The sequence below is a fragment of the Arachis ipaensis genome, chromosome B07 (genome assembly GCF_000816755.2).
Source record: "Arachis ipaensis cultivar K30076 chromosome B07, Araip1.1, whole genome shotgun sequence".
Lineage (NCBI taxonomy): Eukaryota > Viridiplantae > Streptophyta > Magnoliopsida > Fabales > Fabaceae > Arachis > Arachis ipaensis.
The window spans coordinates 89,858,782-89,885,313 of record NC_029791.2 but is presented as its reverse complement, the minus strand read 5'-3'; the positions used below and the strand labels follow the sequence as shown (position 1 = coordinate 89,885,313).

The 26,532-nt window shown below is 38.0% G+C and overlaps 1 long non-coding RNA gene across 2 annotated transcripts in view; it reads right to left on the bottom strand.

The window, feature by feature from the left end:
• LOC110264269 overlaps window positions 1–21,989 on the bottom strand; it is a 28,924-nt gene extending 6,935 nt beyond the window's left edge. Inside the window, exons 1-3 of one of the 2 annotated variants that reach the window (XR_002350124.1) lie at window positions 21,884–21,989; window positions 21,568–21,762; window positions 18,280–18,338 (exon numbers count right to left, since the gene is read on the bottom strand). This is a non-coding gene — a long non-coding RNA (uncharacterized LOC110264269). Of the gene's footprint in view, window positions 1–18,279; window positions 18,339–21,567; window positions 21,763–21,883 lie in introns of those variants that run through there. The other variant, XR_002350125.1, reaches the window with a different exon arrangement.

Here is a 26,532-nt window from a genome sequence, read left to right as displayed (position 1 = left end):
GGGGGTTATACTTTCGAATCCACGCGGCCGCGTGGAGCACGCGGTCGCGTGGTTGGGGTGAAAATGGGAGTGACGCGATCGCGTGGGGTGCGCGATCGCATGAGAGGGGGGAAAGAAGGGTGACGCAATCGCGTGGGTCGGGCGATCGCGTCGCTGGAATTTGTGCTAAACGCACGACTCCAGCACTGTTTTAGCGCAACTCTCTGTCTCCTTTTGGGGTGATGTGTAATCCATGCGACGCGATCGCGTCGCTCACGCGGTCGCGTGGGATTGTTATTGTGCAAGTGACGCGATCGCATGGGGCATGCGATCGCGTGGGCCAATTTGTGCGAAACGCACAAGGGCCGCACGATTCCAGCCTAACTTTCTGTTCGTTGGATCCTTACGCCGATATATATATCACGCAGCCGCGTGGGTCACGCGGTCGCGCGGGTGGTGTTTTCCGCAATATGACGCGATCGCATTGGGCATGCGGTCGTGTCGTGCACCCCTATATTATATATATATATATGCATTAAAAATGCAGAATGCAACGATTAACATGAATGCGATGCATGATTCCAGGTTTAATAAATTGAGATTGAAAAAGGAAAAATGAAAGCAATTAACAAGAAATAAATTGAAAAAGAAGCGACCATACCATGGTGGGTTGTCTCCCACCTAGCACTTTTAGTTAAAGTCCTTAAGTTGGACATTGGAGGAGTATCCTGTTATGGTGGTTTATGTTTAAATTCGTCCAAAAATCTCCACCAGTGCTTGGAATGCCAATAGCCTCCGGGGTCCCAAACTAAGCATGCAAAGCTTCTGAGCAGCTCCAAACAGATTTTCAGGCTCCCGGGACTACGAATGTCAGGATAGAGTCCAGGATCCCAAGCCTTGCTTTTAAATCCGCCTCCGTCTTGATCTACATGTCTCCATCCGGGCGGTTTAAAAAGTAGAATCTCACCGTGGTGACCAAACGTTCTCCGTGATCCATGCAATTGAGCATGATACCAATCCGTGTACTTTAAGGTGAAGTGTGGAACCTTATTGAACCTTGTGCACCAGCTCTGAGTACGAGCCATTTCCCTCTTACTCTTAAAGCCGCAGAGAGCTCTAAGCTGGCCATCTGTTTCAAGCAAACCATATTCAAGTGAATAAGTGAAGTTATAAGTTAAGGATTGTACCCACTTGAAGCTTGTATTAGGTGGTAATGGCCTTGGGATAGGTGTTTTTGGTGGTTCTGCAAGTTCCATTTCCTTGTGCTCTTCTGTGAATTCCTCCACTTCTTTGCAAAGATCTTCAATTATATCTGTGTCCTGGTCAAAGTCTTCTATGTCTTCCTCATCACTTGAGTCATAGATTGGAGGTTGAGAGAAATCTACCTCCGCATCATCTTCATATTCACTTGGGGAAGATTCTTCGATCTCAGAGAATTCTCTTGTGGATGCAAGTTCATCACTAGGAGAGCTAGACTTGTGACTATCATCATCAAGGGAATTTGCTCCTTGGATTATTCCGTCTGATTCCTCATAAATATTTTGCCTTGGAGATTGTACAGTATCCTCCTTAGCATCAACTATAGCATCCTAGACGGAGTTTTCCTCAATTATGGATTCCCATGGAAGTTCAGTATCTCCTAGGTCTTCAACCAACTCTTCTTCTTGAACAATGACAGCTTCTTCTAATTGTTCTAGTACAAATTCATGCTCTGTCTTGTCCACTGGCATTTCTGGCAATTCCTTCATGCTCTGTTCTTCATTGGGCTGTCCACATGGGGCTGTGGCTGATCATTGTGTATTTGAGCGCCTTGAATGGTTGTTTGAATTTTAATTACTGTTTTCTTTAGGCGATCCTCTGCTTCTTGGGTTGCTGGACTTGGACATGACACAAAGGAAAGTGGTGGTGATTGGGGGTGATTGGATTGGTATTGGGGTAAGGAAGGATTATATGGTGGCGAATGGTGAAGAGAAGCTTGTGAGTGTGGTGGTTCGAGGTTATATTGAAAGGATGGTTTATATGCATGGGGTGGGGCCTGTTGGTAGTTAAAAGGTTGTCCACCATGTCTTTCAGCTGGGTATGCACTGTAGAATGGTCTTTGTCTAGGATATCCCGGAGGGTGTTGCTGCCAAAAGGGTTGATTAGATCCTCTTGGATCCATCCATCCTTGATTGGTCTGACCTTGATGCACGTTCCTGCAGTAACTTCTATTTCCTTTAACAATATTAGAACCAAACTCAAAGCGAGAGGGGTGAGAGTTCATAGTAGCAAATAAAGATAAAAAGGAAAAACAAAAATAAATAAACAAGCAAAAGAAAAAAATATTTACAATAACCAATAATAAGGCACACGTTAGCAGTTCCCCGGCAATGGCGCCATTTTGACGTTGGGCTTTTTACCAGTAAAGAGATTCATAGAAACAGTTGCATTGTAGATATAGTCTCTAAACTGACAAAAATCCCTTCGTACAAACGTGTTGGGTGTCACAAGTAACAAACCCTTTAAAAATTGTTAACTGAGTATTCAAACCTCGGGTCGTCTTCTCAAGGAACTGCGAGGAAGTATGTTCTTATTATTGGCTATAAAGGTTGTAATCGGAGTTTAGAAGATTAGAAGCAAGTAATCTAAATGACAAGTAAAGTGAATGGCAATTAAAATAAATAAATACTGTAAAGCAGACTTTTGGCAAGGTAAGAGAAGTTGGAGGTCCAACGTAGTTATCTCTCTCAACTATAATGAAAGTTGAATCTAAAACTCCACTTGGTCAACCTTTACTAGGGCAAAGGAAAGTCAGGGGACTAATTAAATTGACCTTTGAATCCTATTTATTTCCTAAGAAAAGGTTGGGATTACTTAAGTTCAGCTCAATTAGCAAGATAACGATTATCAATTATATTGAGTTTAATAACTGTTGAGTTACTGAATTCTTAACCAGGGCCAAAAGAGGAAAAAGTAAAATGGCTGGAATAATAAAAAAAATGTCCTTAGATGGGAAGCAATGGTAACTTAATTCAAAGGGAACAATCATAAACTGAAAATACCTCAAATATTATTAATTCAAATAACAATTTATAACATGGAAGAAATTCATAAATTCACTGATCAATTCAAGTTCTGGAATAAATAAAAGTAAAAGGAAGCTAAAACAAAGGAACGTAAAACCTGGATTGAGAGTCACTCTTAAAACAAGAAGAAATCCTAAATCCTAAGGGAGAGAGAGGAGAAGATCTCCCTCTCAACTAAATCTAAATCATTGAAAAGTAAAATATGTGCGAGCTCCCTTTGAATGGATGCATTCCCACACTTTAAAACCTCTGGTATATGCTGTCTGTACTTGGATCTGGGCCAAAAAGGGCTCCAGAAATCGCTATGAGTATTTTTTGCAATTTCTGGTGCGTGGCCTCTGTCACGCGTCCACGTGGGTCACGCGGTCGCGTCATTTGGAGCTTTTCCTTGCCACGCGGTCGCGTCAGTCATGCGACCGCGTCATGTGCGTTCTGCTTAAGGCGCGCGGTCGCGTCAGTCATGCGGCCGCGTCGTTGCTGATTCGTGTTTGGCACGCGATCGCGTCGTCCATGCGACCGCGTGAATACCAGTTTTCTTCAAAGCTCCGTTTTGCTTTCTCCTTCCATTTTAGTATGTTTCCTTTTCCATCCTTTAAGTCATTCTGCCTTAGAAAATCTGAAACTACTCAACACACTGATCACGGCATCGAATGGAAATAAAGGTAATTAAAATAATTAATTTTAGAGCTTAGGAACATGTTTTTCATATACATCACATAATAAGGAAGGGAAAGTAAAACCGTGCAATTAATGTGAATAAGTAGGTGAAGGATTGTATAAATCACTCAAATTAAGCACAAAAGAACTCATGAAATATGGGTTTATCAGTATGCATGGGTGACACGTGCGCGTGGCCTTTAGTTCAGCAAATCCTCATTTCTTCATGAATTCTCCATTTTTGCATGCTTTTTCTTCATTCCTTTAACCCAATCTTTGCCTTCTAATCCTGAAATCACTTAACAAATATATAAAGGCATCGAATGGAATTAAAGTGAATTAAAATTAGTGATTTAAAGGCCTAAAGAGCATACTTTTACTCTTAAGCGCAAGTTAGGAGAAATTCACAAAACCATGCTATTTCATTGAATAAATGTGAGAAAAGTTGATAAAATCCCCTAAATTCAACACAAGATAAACCACAAAATTGGGGTTTATTAAACCTCCCCACACTTAAACTAAGCATGTCCTCATGCTAAACCAAGAAAGAGAAGAAAAGGGGTACAAACATTTATTCAATGAAAATAAACTATATGCATCTATCTACATGAATGCAACTAAATGCAAAAATGCTTCTACCTGCTTGGTTAAAAGTCAATCAATCTCCAAGAATATATATGAACAAGTAGGGCTAAGATCATATGACGATTCATGAACACTACCAATTCAAATATCAGAATGAAGTTCAAGTAGACTTGCAAAAAGAAAGCTTGTGAAAGCCGGGAACAAGGAATTGAGCATCGAACCCTTACCGGAAGTGTATCCGCTCTAGTCGCTCAAGTGTATAGGGTTGATTCACTCAATTCTCTTCTAATCATGCTTTCCATGATTTGTTTTTTATCTAACAATCAATAGTTATTCAATGCATGCATGCATTTATCACGAGGACTTATTCATAGGTTGTAATGGAGCTAGGGTAAAGGTAATGATGCATATGGTCAAGTGATCTTGAAATTTGAACAGGATGGTTTGGAATGCGTAAGCAAGTTATTCCATCAATATCAACATTAAAGTGATATAATAATAATGTAACACCCTAATTACCCTAAGCCTTACCTCATGCCGTAAAGCAAAGGATAATCATAGGTCACAACAATCCTAAGGCTTATACATAAATATATATAGAAAGGAATAATAATTCTAGAAGCCCGATGAAGATATAAGCTCAAAAATTGAGTATCAAAAGCGCAAAGCATTCACATGATACTACAAGCGAAAAAGACAAGATACAGAAACAAAACAACAAGATATAAGTATATAAGAGAGTATAATAGTCATAAGGAACTAGCCTCAGTCCGCGGAGTTTAGGCCGACTAATCAATATGTACATACGGAGTTTTGAAGGTTACAATAGTATATACAAAATATATCTCTCAAAGTAAGCCTCTAAGGCAAATATAAATACAGAAGTGAAAGAACTAATAAAAATAACTAAAATGACAACAAAATAGAATAAGGTCCTCCGCTCTGCTACCATCAAGCAACTCACTGAGGTGGGTTGCGACTTGCATCTGAAAAACAACAACAAAGTATGGAATGAGAACCGGAGGTTCTCAGTATGGTAACAGTACCCAGTGATGTAAGATGTAAGAGCCCAGGATGCCAAAGGCAATCCTAGAGCTTCATACCAAACAGATAACCAAACTTAGCAAAATAAACAAGTGAAACCATAAACCATAAACAGGGTGTCTAAAACCTAGGGAATTTCTAACTAATGCTAAGCACACCACTGTATCCCACAGCCTTCGCCAACCTAACCTCCGTGCAATCCCATCACCACCGCTTACCGTGCCTCCTCAATCCCAGCAGAAGACACAGATAATGTATACAAGTAAAACACAAGTAATATACATATACAGCAAGTAATCAAATAGCAAATAAGCATATTATACAATTAGGCAAACTCAAGTAATCAAAGCAAGCAAGCATATAAGAGATGCATAGGATGAATGCCTGTCCTATTGGCTCGTGATATCACATGTCGGTCTATAAATGCCAACCCAACACATCCTCCCGGATGTAGCCTTTTTCTGCCATGCCAGAGATATAGTACCCTGCACACTCATGCAGCAGCGAATCTGCTACGCTAGATATATAATGCCCTACACACTCATGCAGTAGGGAGTCTACTATGCTAGGGATATAGGCCCCGCACACTTCATGCAGCAGAGAAAGAAACAACCATAACTACTCATGTAGCGGAGAATTCTGCCATGCCGGAGATATAGGCTCCATACACTCTCAACAGTAACTACTCATACAGCAGAAAAATCTGCCATGCGGAGATATAGGATCCGCACACTCTCAACAATAACTACTCATGCAGCAGAGAATCTGCCACACCAGAGATATAGGCTCCGCAAACTCCCATATAATCCAATAATTTACTCATTCGTTTCCACGCCCTCAACTCATCATAATCATCATCAGTTTCCAACTTCTCAAAAATTTCTTCAACCATATACTTCACAACTCAACACTCATCACTCAAGCTAGAAATTACATAAACCTTCCAAAACCCATGTCACCGGCTCTAAACTCATAACTAAGAATACCCTTTTTATTCCCAACAGTAGGCACCTCCCTGTGTGTGCATGCGCACAAGAGTGTGCGTACGGACGTGTTCAAAAATACACAAGTTAAATATTGCCACTGTTCAGATCACGCACACAGTAGTATGCGTGCGCACACAAACCAGAAATCACAAATTCTGCAACTTCAAAGAATTCAGATTTCTGAGCCAAACTTTCAATGATCATATATTTCTCTACAAAATTCAGATTTCTTCAAATTCTAAAACCTTTTAAAGCTCTCTGAATTATCTTTAATTTGATATAAAAAGCATTATGTTTCAAAAATTATAGCTGAAGATATGATCTGCCAAAGTTGGCTTAAAATCCATTTTTACCAAAATCCTTAAAAACTTACTTTTACTAAAACTCTCATTTCAAAACCCAACTACTCACAATCCAATTACTACCAAAATAACACAAAAGTCCATACCACTCATTCCTCAAACGCAACCATCGATAACCTCCCATTTACACTATTTCACACCATCAAAATTATTATTCTCCAACATGTAAAATTATCATAAACACTCCTAATTCTCCTCATTCATCAAGAACATTTTCATAATTCATCATCAATCATCAATAATACCTACAACTCTCAACAACCATAATAATTATCAACATTCATCATCAAATCAACAAGCTCTCAAACATTTCACAACATTATACATCAATAATCTCTCATACATAGACCCATCACTTACCACCCTTCATTATCATAATAGTCACCCAACACCAATCTCAACACAACATCAATAATCCATCAACCTTAACACAACATCAATAATCCATTATCATGCTATATATACTCAAAGTCATCATACATCATAATCATCAACATCCAATTTCAATCCTAAGTGTCCAAAGATATTACATATTATATAGAGAAGACCGAAACCATACCTTGGCCGATCCCCAAAATGCAGACCGCACCAAGATTGGAATTCAAGAAGCGTTCAACTCACCAACAAGGCACCAAAGCTCAAACTAACATCATATATATATATATATATACAAAATTGAAACCTAAGATACACAAAATAACTAAACACAAGGGTTTAGTAAAACCTTACCTTACCCAATGAGATTAGGGGTAAAACTTAACAATATCCAATGGTAGAACAAAAAATGCACAAGATCTAGGGCAGAAAACTGAAGCTGGAGTCTTGATGTCTTACCAACAATGCCTAGCTAGAATCGAAAAGCTTGATAAGAGCTTCGTGTGGCTGCAAATGGCTTGTCCATCGGAGCTCTGTAGCTCAAGATATGGCTTGAGGAAGATGGAGATGAATAGTGCCAAGCCCTCTTCTCCCCCTCTTCTCAAACCAGCGTGCCTCCCTCTCTTTTTGAGTGAAAACAAGCTGATTTGGCTGATTAACTCACTTATATATGTTGGGCCTTGGTCCCAGTTGGGTCCGGTCCAACCCGTTAGCATTTTAGGTCTATTTGGCCCAATCTAGGCAAAAACCTTTAAGATTAGTGCCTGATTTTCAATTCTAAATTATTTTTGTCCTTTCAGAACAATAAATTTAGGTTTCCAAAATCTTATTTTCCAAAATACGCAGTACTGAATAGACTAGAGCCGATACTGCCGGCTTAAGCACCAGTACGCATTTTTATAAAAACTTTTCGAAAAAGATACATTTTCCAACTCAGAAAAATTCATTGAAACCAAATTTCAAGTTTAAATTTTCAAATTAAAACTTCTAAATTTGAATCTACTCCTGGCACTTAAAAATTATTAATTTATTAAAACGGTTTTTACGTGAAAAACTCCGGTTCTTACATTCTCCCCTCCTAATAAAATTTTCGCCTTCAAAAATTTGAATCACGTGATATATCCTCATCAAAACGTTCTATTGTGTCGATGTTCTTTCTCGTCTTCCACCACATTACTCTGAATATTCGTCATCACAAGTCCGAAATCCTCGACTACCGCCACTAAAATCTTCCTTTCCCATGGTTTACTTCCAACAAAACTTTAAGCTCTTGTAATTCTAACGGCGACTTTCTAGAAGATAGAACTAAGCTACCCTTAGGTCCAGGCAATACATAATACTCAAATCATACGCTTACCTCTCGTCGGAGAATCTGACTCCATTGCATCACGTGCATCCAAAGTAAACACATGGTCTAGCTGTTGATTCTGACCCTCATCTCAGTTCCTCCTGCGGCGACAATACTTGGATATATGTCCAGGCTTCCCACAAGTAAAACACAGATGACCTCCCCTCATATGGTGAAACTGAGCATCGTTGTCCCTTTTGAAGTTCCCATCTCTTTTAAAGCTTTGCCCCCTCGGTGCAAGGTAATCACCACGAGCTCGGTTGTTAGTATAACCTCAATTTTCTCTCGCCTTAGTTATCTTCTTGGCACAGTCCTCCACAACTCGCGCTTTGTTGACTAATTCTGAGAATATTCTTATCTCCAAGTGGGCTACAACAATCATAATGTCGTCCTTGAGGCCTCCTTGGTACTTGATACATTTCCAACTCTCATAGGTCTCAGGGGCTCCCTAACATACTCTTGAGAACCTACACAACTCTTCAAATTTGCTTGTGTACTCTGCTACTGACATTAAGCCTTACTTCAGTTGTATAAGCTCTAACTCCCTTACCTCTCTCACCGACTCCGGAAAATACTTCTTATATAACGCCGTTTGAAACACATCCCAAGAGATTTCTGCATTCAGAAGTCGCAGCAACTAGCACTCTCCTTGACACCAATGTTGTGCCTCTCCTAATAGTTGATAGGCCACAAACTCCACGTATTGGTTAGCTGGGACATGCTGATCTTGCAACGCACGCTATATAGCTTGGAACCAATTGTCTGCTTCCGTAGGGTTAGTTGATCCTCTAAAAGTTGGTGGATGAACTTTCAGAAACGAAGCCAAGGTCATCGGAGCACCTCTCAAATCATTACCATTTCCGTCTCCATTCCCAGTTCTATTTCCATCTCCGTTTCTATTTCCATTTCCCACCGGTTGACCCAACCTTTGTACGGCTTGCAACGTTGCAGCAGCATTCGCTTCCATGGTATTAGCCAAGTTGGCCATCGTCGCCATGAACTCGGCATGGTTATCGGCCAGTTGGTTATTCTGAGTTTCTCCCCGTGTACGAGTACGACCTCATCCGCGAGTAGCCATTAGGGTTCCTATTTACACCACACAATTGATATCAAGGTGATCAATCTTAATCTCAAAAGTCTAGTGCTTCAATTATCCCAAAAAGGCACTCACAAACAAGCATGATATGCATATCTCAAACAGATAACCCTAATAGCATCAAAGAAAAAACACAAAGTATGCAATGAAGCACAATCGGTCCATCCCTTAGGCTCACGAGGACGAACCGCTCTGATACCAGTAAGTGTAATACCCTATTACCCTAAGTCTTACCTCATGCCATAAAGCAAAGGATAATAAAGTGACATGATAGTTCTAAAGCTCATACAATAATATATATAGAAGGAAGTAATAAGACTAGAAGTCCGATGAAGAAATAAAGCTCAAAACGGAGATACAAAAGTGCAAAATGTTCACACGATAACCAAACGTGTAAAGGCACAAGAGATGAACATAAATACAACATAAAGATACAAGATAACAAGGTTTATAGTTATATATGTATAATAGCCAAAAGAATACTAGCCACAGCCCGCGGAGTTTAAGCCGACTAATTGATATAGACATAACAGAGTTTTTGGAATAAAATAGCAACATCCTAACTCTCAAAATAAGCCTCTAAGGCATCAAGATACAATATACAATATACAAAAGAGAGAGCGTAACTACATCAAAATAATCAAAAGGCCAAAACATAAGAGAGATCCTCCGCCCTGTCACTATCCTGCAACTCACTGAGGTGGGTTGCGTTCTGCATCTGAAAAACAACAACAACATATGGTATAAGAACCAGAGGTTCTCAATATAGTAACAGTTCCCAATATATAAGATATAAGGTTCTGGGATGCCAAAGGCAATCCTAGAACTTCACACCGATATAGAGATTTAAAACTTAGCAACAACTTTAATAAAATCCTCAAAGGGTTGTCTACTCCTAAGGAATTTCTAACTAATAGTTTACTGCTGTCTCACAGCCTTCGCCAACCTATCCTCCATGAGATCCGATCGCCACCGCCTACCGAGCCTCCTCATTCCCAATAGAAAGCACAAGTAATTTCAAACAAGTAAAACACATGTAATATGCATATATAGCAAGTCTTCATGTCTTAAAGCAGAGGTTAATCAGAGGTCATGACAATCCTATGGCTTATACATAAATATATATAGAAAGGAATAATAATTCAAGAAGCTGATGAGAGAAAAATTATCGGTATAGAATTTCTCAAATAAATTCTCATTGCAAGTATAGTTTCTAAACCAAGAAACAATCCTCAATCAAAATTTAGTTTGTCACAAGTACAAACCCTAATAAAAATAACTGAAGTACTTAATCCTCGGGTCGTCTCTGAAAGAACTGAAGATTGATGGTTTAAAAGTTATAACGAATACTCGTTGTAAGTATAGTTACTAAACCAAGCAATCAACCTTTCTTACAAACGTTTTGGTTGTCACAAGTAACAAACCCCTTAAAAATTTTTAACCGAGTATTCAAACCTCGAGTCGTCTTCTCAAGGAACTACAAGGAAGTATGTTCTTATTATTGGCTATAAAGGTTGTAATCGGGGTTTAGAAGGTGAGAAACTAGTGATTTAAATGACAAGTAAAGTAAATGGCAATTAAAATAAATAAAACTGTAAAGCAAACTTTTGGCAAGGTAAGAGAAATTGGAAGTCCAACTTAATTATCTCTCTCAACAATGATGAAAGTTGAATCTAAATTCCACTTAGTTAACCTTTACTAAAGCAAAGGAAAGTCAAGGGACTAATTAGTTTGACATTCGAATCCTATTTAATTCCTAAGAAAAGGTTGGGATTATTGAAGTTCAGTTCAATTAGCAAGATAGCGATTATCAGTTATGTTGCGTTTGATAATGTTGAGTTACTGATTTCTTAACCAAGACCAAAAGGGGAAAAAAGTAAAATTGCTGGAATAAAAATGTCCTTAGATGGAAAGCAATGGTAACACAAATTAAAGAGAAAGGAATCAATAACTGAAATACCTCAAATAATCATTAATTCAAATCATAACATGGAAAGGGTTCATAAGCCAAATTGGCAACATTTATAGATACGAATAAAAGCATTAAAGTAAAAGTAGCATAGAAACATAAATTAAAGTAAATACTAAACCTGGATCGAGAGTTACTCTTAAAAACTAAGAGAAGTCCTAAATCCTAATCCTAAGAGAGAGAGGAGAGAACCTCTCTTAAACTAAATCTAAATCATGGAAAGTGAAAATTGGTGAGCTCCCTTTGAATGGATGCATTCCTATACTTTATAGCCTCTAATATGTGTGTTCTGTACTTGGATCTGGGGCAAAAGGGGTTCAGAAATCGCTGGGGGCGTATTCTGTGAATTCTGGTACGTGGCCTCTGTCACGCGTCCACGTGGGTCACGCGGTCGCGTCATTCGAAGCATTTCCTTGCCACACGGTCGCATTAGTCACGCGTCCGCGTCATATACGTTCTGGTTAAGGCGCGCGGTCACGTCAGTCATGCGGCCGCGTCGCTGCTTCTTTGCTTCTGGCACGCGATCGCGTCAGTCATGCGATCGCGTGGATGCCAGTTCTTTCAGGAACTCCGTTTCGCACTTCCCTTCCATTTTTGTACATTTTCTTTTCCATCTTTTAAGTCACTCTGCCTTAGAAAATCTGAAACTACTCAACACACTAATCACGGCATCGAATGGAAATAAAGGTAATTAAAATAATTAATTTTAAAGCTTAGGAAACATGTTTTTCACATATATCACATAATAAGGAAGGGAAAGTAAAACCATGCAATTAATATGAATAAGTGGGTGAAGGATTGAATAAATCACTCAAACTAAGCACAAAATAACTCATGAAATATGGGTTTATCAACCTCCCCACACTTAAACAATAGCATATCCTCATGCTGAATCCAAGGTAAAGAATATGGTAAGGTTAAAGTGGTGGAATGTTATGCAATGCAACCTATTCTAAATGCATCTACCTAAATGAGTCATGCAATTCTAATTTATCCACTCATATATAAAGCCTACATATAGTTAATTTAATTCACATTCTCAAGGAGTCATATGCATATATATATATATATAGCCAACCCTTAAATAATAAAGCACTTCTGCAAATGAGATAGGAAAGAAAAATATTGTACAAACTTGCAAAACAATTAGTAATTTAAGCACAGATATATGTTGATGAGCTATTGAACCCTCACTAGATTTTGTGTTTACCCTCTAGTCACTCAGTGTTTATTGGGTTTATTCACTCAACTTTTCTTTTTATTCTTACTTTCTATAACTTTGTTCTTCATCTAACCAATCAACAATTATAGAGTATAGTCATACCAAAAATCATGAGGTCTTTACTTAAGGTTGTAATGGGGCTAAGGTAAAGGTAATGATATATGTATAAGGCTAGGTGAGCTAATAAGTGAATCCTTAATTAGACTAAGATCTCACCTAACACACATATTTAGTAAAACATAACTTCTTTACCTATTTTCCCATATTTTCCCACTTGTTGTTACATGCTCATGCTTTAATTTTTTTTATTTTTATCCCATGTGCATTTATTTTGCATTGGGAAATTTTGTATCCCTTTGATTAATTGCCGAAAAATAACTTCTTTTTTTATTTTTTTTATTTTTTTATTTTTTGTACATGGTGACTTAACTTTGATTTCTCATGAGCATGCTTCCCAAAGTTTCTGAGTTATTTTATTTCTTTCAACTTTTTATACCTTTTGTTTCTATCATCCATGTTCCCAATTGGTTTCCCATATTTTAATCTATTCATAATTTTCTATCTTAAGCTAACCAAGGATTCAACTTGGGATTTTATTTTGTTTTTCTGCTTAAGGCTAGTAGTGTGGCTAAATAGAATAAAAGGGATTTTAAAGGCTCAAGGGGGCTAACAAGGGTGATGTGAAAGGTAGGTTATTTTCGGGTAAGTGAGCTAAAATCAAATGATGGCCTCAATCATTCTTTTGGTATGTATCTATATTCTATATTCTTTGGTTAGCTTAAGATAGAATTGTGTGTGCTAGTTAAGTATGGGAAATTGTGGGAACAAAAGTTGTTAAGGGAATGTGTCATGAGAATCTAATGGGAATTTGGATACCTACTCATGTGAAACTATAAGAATTAAAAATCTATGTGCATTGATAAGCTATATTTATTTTTAATGTAAAAAAAAATTTAATGATATATATATAATAAGGGGATAAAATTACCCCAATGATGAATTAAGAATTCAAAACATCAATGCACATATGATAAAATCAAAATAAAAAGTTGATACATGAGTATGGATTGAAAAAGGGAATTCTGGGTAGCTAAGTATGAATTCTGAGATTACATTAAAAATATACAAGTTGGGTTAGAGTTTGGGTTAATTGAAGATTAAATTTATCAGCTCACTTAACCAAATGTATATCCACATCCTCACCTTGGCCCCATTACAACCTTGAAAAGACCTCATGATGTTTGCATTGGTATATTAACTGTTGTTGATTGGTTAGGAGAAGAACAAAAGTTAGAGAGCATGATTAGAGAAGGATAGAGTGATTACCCTATACACTAGAGATTAGAGCGTACATACATTATCAGTGAGGGTTCAATGCTTGAATTTCCATGTTCCCTGCTTTCATAGGCTATCCTCTTGTATTTTTATCTGTTTTACTGTATAATGATAGAATTAGTGGAATTTGATTTGTAATTATTTTGAAGAACTTATTTACTTTTGATCAAGTGAACAAGAATCATATAGTTACATTTATTTATATATATATAGGATTGCATTGCATTTCATGAGTTTCTACATGTTCATACTTATCTACTTTATCTCCTTCAATTAAGCATGAGGACATGCTAATGTTTAAGTGTGGGGAGGTTGATAAACCACTTATTTATGGTTTATATTGTGTTTAATTGTGTGGTTTTATCATGATCCGTACCCACTTATTCATTAAATTAGCATGCAATTATAATTCCTTCCTGAATTTATTACATGTTTGAAAACTGCTTCCTAGAGACTTTAATTATGTATTTTTAATTCTAACAACCTAAAATCCACTACAACATGCATATCTAACTAGCCTAAACATGAACATAAAACGGAGAAAATAAGAATAACTGTGAACGGATAAAAGGGATTGCGTGTTGCGGAACCTGGAAGGCTGAATAATGAGAGTAGGCAGAAAGGTGGTTGGGTGGTGGTGATGGTAGCGTCCGGTGGTAGGCACGGCGGCTGGCGGTGGTGGGCACGGCGGTGCGGCTGTTCGGCAGGGGGAAGGCACGCGGCCGCGTGGGGCACGCGGTCGCGTGGTGGGGGTGAAAATGGAGGTGACGCGATCGTATGGGTCGCGCGATCGCATTGGAGGGGTAGACGAGGGGGTGACCCGATCGTGTGGGTCGCGCGATCGCGTCGCTGGAATTTGTGCTGGACGCACGACTCCAGCGTCATTTCAGCGCAACTCTCTGTCTCCTCCTAGGGTGTTGTGCAATCCATGCGACGCAATCGCGTCGCTCACGCGGTCGCGTGGGATTGGTTTTATGCATGTGACGCGATCGCATTGGGTATGCGATCGCGTGGGCTAATTTGTGCAAAACGCACAAGGGCCACACGATTCCAGCCTAACTTTCTGGACGTTGGATCTTTACGCCAATCTCCAGGGCACGCGGCCACGTGGGTGACGCGGTCGCGTGGATAGTGTTTTCGCAATATGACGCGATCGCATGGGGCATGCGGTCGCATCGTGCACCCCTTTTTTTATATGTATTATAAATGCAGAATGCAATGATTAATATGAGCGCTATGCATGATTCCAGGTTCAATAAAGTAAAATGAAAAGGAAATAAAAACAAAAATAATTAACAAGAAATAAACTGAAGAAGAAGCGACCATACCATGGTGGGTTGTCCCCCACCTAGCACTTTTAGTTAAAGTCCTTAAGTTGGACGTTGGAGTAGCTTCCTGTTATGGCGGCTTATGTTTAAATTCGTCCAAAAATCTCCACCAGTGCTTGGAATGCCAATAGCCTCCGGGATCCCAAACTAGGCATGTAAAGCTTATGAATAGCTTCAAACAGATTGTTAGGCTCCCAGGGTGACAAATGTTAGAATAAACTCCAGGATCCTAAGCCTTGCTTTTAAATCCACCTCCGTCTTGATCGACATGTCTCCATCTGGGCGGTTTAAAGAGTAGAATCTCACCGTGGTGGCCAAACGTTCTCTGTGATCCATGCAGTTGAGCATGATACCAATCCATGTATTTCGAGGTGAAGCGTGGAACCTTATTGAACCTTGTGCACCAACTCTGAGTACGAGCCATTTTCCTCTTACTCGTAAAGCTGCAAAGAGCTCTAAGCTGGCCATCTGTTTCAAGCAAACCATATTCGAGTGAATAAGTAAAGTTATAGGTTAAGGATTGTACCCACTTGAAGCTTGTATTAGGTGGTAATGGCCTTGGGGTAGGTGTTTCCGGTGGTTCTGTAAGTTCTACTCCCTTGTGCTCTTCTGCGAATTCCTCCACTTCCTTGCAAGGTTCTATAATTATATCTGTGTCCTGGTCAAAGTCTTCTATGTCTTCCTCATCACTTGAGTCATAGATTGGAGGTTGAGAAAAATCTACTTCCACATCGTCTTCGTATTCACTTGGGGAAAATTCTTCGATCTCAGAAAATTCACTTGCAGATGCAAGTTCATTACTAAGAAAGCCAGACTTCTGACTATCATCATCAAGGGAATTTATGTCCTGGGTTATTCCGTCTGATTCTTCATAAATGACTTGCCTTGGGGATTGTGCACTATCCTCCTTAGCATCAACCGTAACGTCCTTGACGGAGTTCTCCTCAGTTCTGGATTCCCATGGAGGTTCAGCATCTCCTAGATCTTCAACCAACTCTTCTTCTTGTACAATGACAGCTTCTTCTACTGGTTCTAGTACGAATTCATTCTCTGTCTTGTCCACTGGAGTTTCTGGTATCTCCTTTATGCTCCGCTCTTCATTAGACTCTCCACATGGGGCTGTGGCTGATCCTTGTATATTTGAGCGCCTAGAAACCCATTGAATTACTGCTTGCTCCAGTTGTCGAATGGTTGTTTGAAGTTTATTTATTGTTTCCTTTAGACAAACCTCTGCTTCTCGAGGTGCCGGATTTGGACATGATACATAGGAAAGTGGTGGTAGTTGGGAGTGATTGGATTGGAATCGGGGTAAGGAAGGATCATATGGTGGCGAATGGTGAAGAGAAGCTTGTGAGTATAGTGGTTCGAGGTTATGTTGAAAGGATGGTCTATAGGCACGGGGTGGGGCTTGTTGGTAGTTACAAGGTTGTCCACCATATCGCGAGAGGGGTGAGAGTTCATAGTAACTAATGCAAATAAAAATAAAAATAAGCAAATAAACAAGTAAAAGAAAAATGTTTACAATAACCAATAATAAGGCACACGTTAGCAATTCCCCGACAACGGCGCCATTTTGAAAGAACTGAAGATTGATGGTATAGAAGTTATAACGAATACTCGTTGTAAGTATAGTTACTAAACCAAGCAATCAACCTTTCTTACAAACGTTTTGGTTGTCACAAGTAACAAACCCCTTAAAAATTATTAACCGAGTATTCAAATCTCGGGTCATCTTCTCAAGAACCTACAAGGAAGTATGTTCTTATTATTGGCTATAAAGGTTGTAATCGGGGTTTAGAAGATGAGAAACTAGTGATTTAAATGACAAGTAAAGTAAATGGCAATTAAAATAAATAAAACTGTAAAGCAAACTTTTGGCAAGGTAAGAGAAATTGGAAGTCCAACTTAGTTATCTTTCTCAACAATGATGAAAGTTGAATCTAAATTCTACTTAGTTAACCTTTACTAAAGCAAAGGAAAGTCAAGGGACTAATTAGTTTGACCTTCAAATCCTATTTAATTCCTAAGAAAAGGTTGGGATTATTGAAGTTCAGTTCAATTAGCAAGATAGCGATTATCAGTTATGTTGAGTTTGATAATGTTGAGTTACTGATTTCTTAACCAAGACCAAAAGGGGAAAAAAGTAAAATTGCTGGAATAAAAATGTCCTTAGATGGAAAGCAATGGTAACACAAATTAAAGAAAAAGCAATCAATAACTGAAATACCTCAAATAATCATTAATTCAAATCATAACATGGAAAGGGTTCATAAGCCAAATTGACAACATTTATAGATACAAATAAAAGCATTAAAGTGAAAGTAGCATAGAAACATAAATTAAAGTAAATACTAAACCTGGATCGAGAGTTACTCTTAAAAACTAAGAGAAGTCCTAAATCCTAATCCTAAGAGAAAGAGAGGAGAGAACCTCTCTCAAACTAAATCTAAATCATGGAAAGTGAAAATTGGCGAGCTCCCATTGAATGGATGCATTCCTATACTTTATAGCCTCTAATATGTGTGTTCTGTACTTGGATCTGGGCCAAAAGGGGTTCAGAAATTGCTGGGGGTGTATTCTGTGAATTCTGGTACGTGGTGTAACGACCCAACTTCCAATACATCATGATCGTACCAAAAGTAAGGCGTTACTGACCTGTTTTCCTTATTAACTATTTACTATTAAGCCTTTAGTTCGATATCGCGATTCGATTTTAGTAAAAATACCAGAAATTTTTGTTTTTGTTAATTAAAATCATATAGCAAACATCACCAAGTAATAATAATCACATAATTATTAATAATAGTAATATTATACAAAAGAATTTAAATAGAATTCAGGTACAACTCCTATCCCTCTGCATAAAATAAAAACTAAAGCTTCAAAGGCGAGGGAATTCTATGAAAGAAACTCAAGTCATAAACTTAACTCGTAAACAAGTTCTATAATTGCCCGCAGCTCCAAACAGAGTCTTCGAACCTGTGTCACTGAAAGGGTGGAAGATTTTTGGGTGAGAACAAACCACACGTTCTCAGTAGGGAATGGGAATGTCGTAAAAGTAATGAAATAAAATGCAAATAATTAACATACTCAAGAAAACTATATTTCATCCTAAATCCAAAAGCCTTTTTAAAAGTTTTTCCTAAACAGTATGAATGATCAAACTGTTCCAAGCATAGGTTCATTAAGTCTGCTGAACAAGTTTAGCCTTTCATACTTTTCTAAACCAAAAATATAAACCAAACACAGTCTTCAGTCCATCTCGTAATTAACCACGGCCCTAGGCCCAAGCAACTTAATCAACAACCAAATCATTACAATCCAACCAATTTTCAGTCACAAACACAAGTAAGAAGGTTCAAACACAACCAAGCAGTTATATCAAGTAAAGCAATTAGCAATTAAACATAACTATTCACATAGGCAAACCAATTATAATTTGCACACCCAAACAATGTCATATAAATGCATATGGTGCATGCCTGTCCTACTGGCCATGTGCTCATGCGTCGGTTATGTTGCCAGACCCGACTCGGATAAGCGGGACTCAACCACCATCCTTATCCGTAGGTTCCACAAGCAAGCGGGACTAAACCACCATCCTTGCCCGGAACACGCAAGCAGGATTTAAACCACCGTCCTTGCCAAATAATTTATCAATATGTGAGCAGGACAAAACCACCATCCTCACTGCAGGCGGGACAAAACCACCATCCCTGCATAACAGTTTACGCACTGAGCAAGCGGGACTATACCACCATCCTTGCCAGGCCTCATCATATTCTCAATAACATCCACAGTCAATCAGACTCAAAATCTTATTTCAAAAAAATCATTCTTGGCCCACTTTCAAATTACAAATGTATTCAGTTCACATCTTGCCAAGAACCACTTTTCTTAAGTAAATTTTCTTTTCAAAACTTTCAAACAACTTCATAACCAAGCCAGATTCAAAATCTCTTCTGAAAGACTCATAATCACTCATTTTCAAATCATTCGCTTCATCACTTTGAAATCAAGAGTTATTAATCAACAACCTTGGCAAGGACTCAAGACTTTAGGGAAGAATAACCTGCCTCATTTCTTAAACTCTTCAGAAATTCTCGGAATGATAGTTGCTTAAGTTGAGATAGATTAAAGTAAAGATTTAAAATCAAAACCAAAGCATGTAAGCCAAAAGTTCTAAACTAGTTTCAAAACCAAAATTATTTAAGTCCAAAAAAAAACCCAATTTCTTTTCATTCTTAAATCAGAAACTCTCCCAAAGGTACTTCTTTAACCAAACTTCAAAACATAGGCCCCTTCATATTTAAATCAATCAGGTAACATGAACTTTTATTAAACAGTTTAACTCAAAACACCAATTTCTTAATAAATCAAGAACCAATTCGTAGAACCTCTCAAGTCCAAATCTTTTTCTAAATCACATTTTAAAACAGAATCTGGATTTTTATGAAAATTCGGCAGCATCTCCCCTAATACTCGGACCTAACCACCCTTACGGGTTCTCTCTTTCTCAACAAGTCTCCCCCTTTCCTCAACAACTTCCAAATAAGAGGTTCTCAAATCAATCAGAAAATTCACAATTTACAATAGCTAACAGTTCAGTCATAACCCACAATTCCCACATAATCCATCAATTCAACTTTCACCTCATCAATTCGTAACTAACTTTCATTTATCATAGGATTCTTTCAAAATTAAACTCAATAAACTAGTATTCCAAGAAACTTGGTTTTGAGGTAATTTGGTCACAATAAAAACTTGTACCATCTCTCTTAAAATTCTGTTATTGTTTCCTAAGAAAATGCAGAAAAACAGCAGCAAGTAGTAAGTTTGATAAATCCCTTAAAAATCCAGTTTTTACCCAATGCCTTTCAAAATTCACGACCTCAAACAAGACTCTTTTAGCTTTTTATTGAATCAAATTCCAGATTAATACCATGTCATATGAAAAAGTTATGAAGTGAGAAACACAGCTAAGCCTTTTAGAATTCGGTTTCCAAAATCCAGTGAGTTATCCATACTCTTTTCAACATATCTACTTGGTTAAATAGGATATTGACATGAAATTTAAAATGAAGATTGTGGACACAGGAAGCTTGAAAATGCCGTTAGTTTCAGCTCAAATACTTACCAGAATTGAAAGTTAAGTGGGTTGGAAGTTGGTGCTTCTGCAGTAAAGAAACAGAATTTTCTGCAGAAACCATCAATCTTCAAAAATTAATTTCTCCCAAAATACTCATCAATAAATTCTGAATTTTTTATGAGATGCTCAAAACACAGTAAAGTTTCATGAAAAAATAGTTTCATTCAAGTATATGACCTGGGATGCTCCCAGAAATTGATTCTTTCTACTATCATGCATGCAGAAATTCTGCCTTAAGCATTTTCAACAACCTTACTTATCAAAAACCACATTTGAACTTATAACCCTTCCAAAATCACACGTTTAACCTCTTTCCAGTTATTCAAAAATTGTCTTCATTGCCAACACAGCCCAAGAACCCAGAATCAATAATTCACACGATGTCAAGTACTTAAGCATCATCAAACCTTTTCTTTTCTACACTATGCCAAGCATAATTTTCCATATACACTCATCATCATTCAAACACACAATAACTCATCAATTCACACCAGCAAGCTTAGCAACAAAAGCAGCACCATTTATTCTATCCTTTACAACATTCAGTACGCACAATCATCAAATCAATCACCAACTACAGTTATAATTCAACTCAATTCCATCCATATCAGAGAAAACAATATCAATTACAACTTCAAACACTCACAACAAAGCCCAAAGACATTCACAGCCTTAACCTGAATTCAATAATCCAATTGAAGCACTAAAACATCATCAAACTTAATCCAAATTTCACAACCTCAAACCAAGCTTATTTCTATCAATTAGTCTCTCATAACAACAAAACTAATTACATTCACAGCAATAATCAAAACTCAATTCATCAGTTATCCATACCACAGCTTTTCAATAATTAACTCGGCATATTTCAATTTAATAAACTATACTAAATTAATCATTATTCACAACAGCGTCTAAATTCAATCACAGCTCAGAATAATCACAACAACTAACTAACTTCAAATGCATTTCAAATCATTCATGTCAATTAAGAAATTCTTAACCATTTGCACTTATCCAAATAACTTGGTGGGCATTCTAAATTAAAAAAACGTTAAATCCCCTACCTCGATTAGCCGGAATTCGATAATCAAACACAACACAGCCTTCTTTTATTTTTAATTCGCAGTGGCAACAACCTCCTTGAACCGAACTAACAGCAGTGGCATTTCTGATCACTTCTCAGCAGCAGCAGTGGCAAGAACTAATCAATTCAGAACCAGAATAGCACTCTTGACAAGCACCAACGACCTCGGTGGCAGCTGTGGCGGTGCAGAGTAACTCACAGTGATAATTTTGTTTAATACAAACAGTCTCAATGACAGGTTTCACAGTAGAGACAAATTGGGCGACAAGGAAGACTCAAAAACAGGGTAAGCTTACCAAAATAGTAGTGGTTCTAATGGTGGTTTCCTGGGCAGCTCGAATGTTGGTTCCCGGTGGCAGAGGGCTCCGACAACTCGCAGAAACCAAAGGCAGAGACAGAACAGGGGATAAAAATGAGCACTAACATGGATGAATTGCTTCAGACCTCAGCAAGCTCCAACAACCTTCCTGGAGACAGCTATGGCGGCGCGGTGGTTTGGCGACGGCAGTGACTTCCATCAACGGCAGTAGCGGTGAAGAGACGTGGCGTTGATGACAGAAGAGTTCTTCCTCCTCTGTTCGCGAGTTCCATCTCTCTGACTTTGCTATAAGTGGCGGCGGCTGGCCCTGTGACATGGACGACGGTGGCGCAGTAAAGACGACGGCGGCGCAGTGAGGGCGACGGTGGCGACGCGACGACAGCTACCAGACACGGCGCCTTCTTCCTCCCGATCTGGTTTGCGCTCGTCTCTCCCTTTCTTCCCTTTTTGCCCGATCTCTCTCTCTCTGATGGCACGGCTGGCAATGACGCCAGTGATGGGATCGACGGCGACCAGCTGGCGGCGACAGTAACCTTCCTGGCCGGCGCGCTCTCCTCTGTGTGTGTGTGTTTGATTGTGTGCCGCTGAGAGTGAAGAAGAGGGTGGTTAGGGGGGTGACGGCTGCTGCTATGTGTGTCTCATGCTTGGTGAGTCCACTGGGGCATTTGGGTTTGGGGAAAGGCTGCGGCTGTGGTGAGGGAGCCAGGGTTAGGGTTTCTGGGATTTAGGAATTAGGGTTTCTAATTCAATTTGAGAATTTGAGGTTAGAAATTAGGATTTTATAAAAGAATATGCATAGTTATGAATAGATATTTTGATAAAATTGAATAGTAGAATAATTTTAGAATCAAATATACTCTATTAAAAATATTTAGGAACATTATTTATCAACATATTGCTAAGTTCAATCAATTATTTCTAATTTAAATTATAAAATGAACAAGTTAATTATATTTTGTGAAGTACAATTTTAAATTCAAATATCAATTTTCTAGATTAAATCATACAAATCTCTATTATTTTTCTATCTCTGAAACTTTAATTTCAAATTGTAAAATAACTAATAATAAAAATTGTACAAAAATATTAATTGACGTAAACATAAAGTGTTTATAAAAATTAATCTAATCATTTCTAGTAAATTAATTCCTATGAGTTCAAATTAATAACATATTTCATTCAAAATAGAATTTATTTAAATTAAATTATACAATTCTTCTTATTTTTCAATTATCAAAATTATAATTTCAATTATACCAAATATCCAATAAAGATTATATAAAAATTCTAATTAATTTAAACTTCAATTATCATGAAATTCCATTTAATTACCTTTAGCAAAATAATTTTCTTAAAATAAAATTATCAACAAATAAAATAAATCACAAATAACTAATTATTTGATTTTCAAAAACTAGGGTTGTTACACGTGGCCTCTGTCACGCGTCCGCGTGGGTCACGCGGTCGCGTCATTCGGAGCATTTCCTTGCCATGCGGTCGCGTCAGTCACGCGTCCGCGTCATATACGTTCTGCTTAAGACGCGCGGTCGCGTCAGTCTTGCGGCCGCGTCGCTGCTTCTTTGCTTCTGGCACGCGATCGCGTCAGTCATGCGATCGCGTGGATGCCAGTTTCTTCAGGAACTCCGTTTCGCACTTCCCTTCTATTTTTGTACGTTTCCTTTTTCATCCTTTAAGTCACTCTTCCTTAGAAAATCTGAAACTACTCAACACACTAATCACGGCATCGAATGGAAATAAAGGTAATTAAAATAATTAATTTTAAAGCGTAGGAAACATGTTTTTCAAATATATCACATAATAAGGAAGGGAAAGTAAAACCATGCAATTAATATGAATAAGTGGGTGAAGGATTGAATAAATCACTCAAACTAAGTACAAAATAACTCATGAAATATGGGTTTATCAGTCTCTCAAGAAATTGTAGGGAAGTGTTCTTATTATTGGTCATGGCATAAGTATTTTGGGGTTTTGAATAAGGGACAAGAAAAATAAATGGCAATAAAGTAAAGGAAACTCAAATAATAAAAAGGTCTTGGCAAGGGTTGATGGTTAAGGATCTCTATCCTTATTACTAACCACAACATGATAATTGTAAGGATTAATCCCATTAAGTCATCCTCTAACAAGTAAAGCAAAGTCAAATGAGGTACATCAATCCTAATCCATAAGTCCTAGCCACCTCACTAATTAACTTAGTGGAAGCTAGAGTCAATGGACACCAATCATCAATTACTTGCACATTAGCAACTCAAGTTCACCTAAGTTACCATCCCAAACCAAGAACACAAAAATCTACTCTAATATCCTTCCAAACATTTTGTCAAACACTTGGAAGGCTCAAAAGGAAATCAAGATAAAATTGCAAGAAATGTAAATCTACAACTACCAATTGCATGAAATTAACAACAACAAAGCAATTAAACAATAAAAGAAATCAAACATAAATTGCATTAAAGAGAAATAGAAGAAACAAGAGTGCATCAACAACAAAGCAAACAAATACAAAGAGTAAAATACTAAACTAGGAAAGCAAAGGTAAAGGAACAAGAAATTAGAAAGGAAAAGTAAGTCAAGCATGAATTAAACCTAGAGCTAAAGAAATCCTAATCTACATCTAACCTAATTCTAGAGAGAAGAGAGAGTTTCTCTCTCTAGAAACTAACTAAAGCATGATAAAAAATCTACTAATTTCTCCCCCCCCCCATGACTCCTCTTGAATTCTGCGTGTAATAGCCTCAGAAATGAGTTGGATCTAGGCCTGGGAAGCTCAGAAATCACCCCCAGCATTTTCACTTTAATGACGTCACGTGCGAGCTGCAACGCGTACGCATGGGCCACGCATACGCGTCATCTGGGGTTTTGCTCCTCACACGTACGCGTCGCCATGCGACTTTATATCCATGCGTGATCATCTGTTACGTGTGCGCGTTGATGTATGCACTCCAAATCCTTGATTTTTCATGAATCCTCCATTTTGCATGCTTTTATCTTCACTCCTTTGATCCATTCCTAGCCTTTTCAACCTGAATTCACTAACAAACACATCAAGGCATTTAATGGAGTCAAAGGTGGATTAAAATTAGCGAATTAAAGGCCTAAAAAGCATGTTTTCACTCTTAAACACAAATTAGGAGAAAGTCATGAAACCATGCCATTTAATTGAATAAATGTGAGAAAAATTGATAAAATCGCCTAAATTAAGCACAAGATAAACCACAAAATTAGGGTTTATCAGAAGCCCGATGAAGATATAATCTCAAAAATAGAGTATGAAAAGCGCAAAGCGTTCACACTATAATTACAAGTGAAAAACACAAGATACAGAAGAAAAAAACAACAAGACATAAGTATATAAGAGAGTATAATAGTCATAAGGAACTAGCCTCAACCTGCGGAGTTTAGGCCGACTAATCAATATGTAGACATACGGAGTTTTGAAGGTTACAATAGTATATACAAAATATATCTCTCAAAGTAAGCCTCTAAGACAAATTTAAATACAAAAGTGAGAGAACTAGTCAAAATAACCAAAATGACAACAAAATAGAATAAGGTCCTCTGCTCTGCTACCATCAAGCAACTCACTGAGGTGGGTTGCGACTTGCATCTGAAAAACAACAACAAAGTATAGAGGTGAAAGACCCCGGGATGCCAGAGGCAATCCTAGAGCTTCATACCAAACAGATATCCAAACTTAGCAAAATAAACAAATTAAACCATAAACCATAAATAAGGTATCTAAAACTTAGGGAATTTCTAACTAATGCTAAGCACACCACTGTATCCCACAGCCTTCACCAACCTAACCTCCGTGTGATCCTATCGCCACCACTTACCGTGCCTCCTCAATTCCAGCAGAAGACACAGATAATGTATACAAGTAAAACACAAGTAATATACGTATAAATCAAGTAATCAAATACTAAGTAAGCATGTTATACAATTAGGAAAACTCAAGTAATCAAAGCAAGCAAGCATATAACAGATGCATATGATGAATGCCTGTCCTATTAGATCGTGATATCACTTGTCGGTCTATAAATGCCAATCCGACACATCCTCCCGGATGTAGCCTTTTCTGCCACGCCAGAGATATAGTGCCCTGCACACTCATGTAGCAGAGAAGGAAAGAACCACAACTACTCATGCAGCAGAGAAATCTGCCACGCCGGAGATATAGGCTCCGCACACTCTCAACAACAACTACTCATGCAGTAGAAAAATCTGCCACCCAGAGATATAGGCTCTGCACACTCCCATATAATCCAATAATTTCCTCATTCATTTTCACGCCCTCAACTCATCATAACCATCACCAGTTTCTAGCTTCTAAAAAATCTCTTCAACCATATACTTCACAACTCAACACTCACCACTCAAGCTAGAAATTACTCAAACCTTCTAAAACCTATGTCACTAGCTCTACAATTAAAACTAAGAATACCGTTTTTATTCCTTTATCATTTCTCCCTTAATCTAAGACCCTAAAACTGGAAAAAAGGTTTTAAACAAGTGTTACAAAAGTTTGCAAGCTTGCTAAGCAGGTAAAACAGTTAAAAATAAAGTTTTTCGTTGAAAAAAGGGCAGTGTGCGTACGCATAAGGT